We start from the raw sequence: 1,347 nt of genomic DNA on the forward strand, positions 1-1,347 counted from the left end.
ACCCCTAAGGACATGCTGGGGTGTAGCAAGACCATTTAACTCAACTAAGAAAAAAAAAAAAATAAAAAAAACCCCCACAATTCGAGTAAGGCTTTTCATTTTCCCCTGCGCAGTTGTGTCACTAGATGGCCTCCAGACCCAATACAAACACCACTGCACCCGGGCAAGGAGGATCCTGCTTTGTGCACAGGGCGAACAAAAAGCTAGAAAAGGATATTTCTGCAATAGACAAGAAGAAGGACCTGTAATATTTAACACAGTGTCATATAACTCAAATTATAACAATAAAAAAGAGGTTAAATTCACATCTATTTAAAATTCACGTTTTCCTATGGAAAAAGTTGATGCAAGCATATAGAAATTGTCAAAAAATGCTTTATGAGCCACAGGCTTATAAATCTTATCTGGAACACAGGAAAAGCCATCAGCTCCTGTCCAGTGTAATGGCTGAGAGCTTTCAAATGGCACAGGAATGGATGGGCCAGGAAATAATTTGTTTTATCCTGAAATGATTTATTTAAACCTGGCTCAAATCCAGTATCACACTAGGTATGATACAATCAGCAGATAGAGTTAACAGTCATCCTGTAACTGAAGAATTCAGGGGAATTTTTTCAAGTCAATTATTTCCATTAAAAGGGGATTTTGGGGGGGGGATAAAAGTATTTTGTGGTTCATTATTAATTTGTGAAGTTTTGCTTTTTGTTTTTGGTTTTTTTTTCCAAGTCTCACAAAACAATCTTTACATTTCTCACAGTTCTGTCTCCTTGTACGTTCTATATAAAAGTTAAAGAAACTTTTAGATTTGTACACCTTTAGATTTGGGATGAAACAACAAAAAATAAGCAGATTACAAATACAACTGTAAACACTTCTAAGACTGTTTTTAAGTAATGGATGTTCTACTTGTAATGAGTCAATTTATTATGGATGAAATACAAAATTCAGTGTCTCAGGTACTTCATTTTAATTAGCAGCTATGCAGTACTTTAGGCATATCATTTGGGTTTGGACAAAAGCTGAGCCTGTTTTGCTGACTCCAAAAAAGTAAAATCTAAAATGGAATTGTGCCACTGATTTAAATGGAAGAAGATTCAACCCTCTATTACTGAAATTCAAATATGATCATTACTAATTGCAAGTGTCCTTCTCTAGTTCAGTTTTGGCCTGTACATTGATTTTGGCACAAGTTCTTTCATCAAAAGCTTCTACATCTGCAGCTCAGGGGTCAATGTGTGTGTGGGGATTCTCAGTGAGCACAACCAAGCCAGGGCATTAGTGGGGTATGGAAAATATCCCTGCTCCAATCCTGGTGCCAATTTGTTGCTCTGTGATCACCAAGGAAAA

This window comes from Melospiza georgiana, chromosome 18, assembly GCF_028018845.1.
Source record: "Melospiza georgiana isolate bMelGeo1 chromosome 18, bMelGeo1.pri, whole genome shotgun sequence".
NCBI lineage: Eukaryota > Metazoa > Chordata > Aves > Passeriformes > Passerellidae > Melospiza > Melospiza georgiana.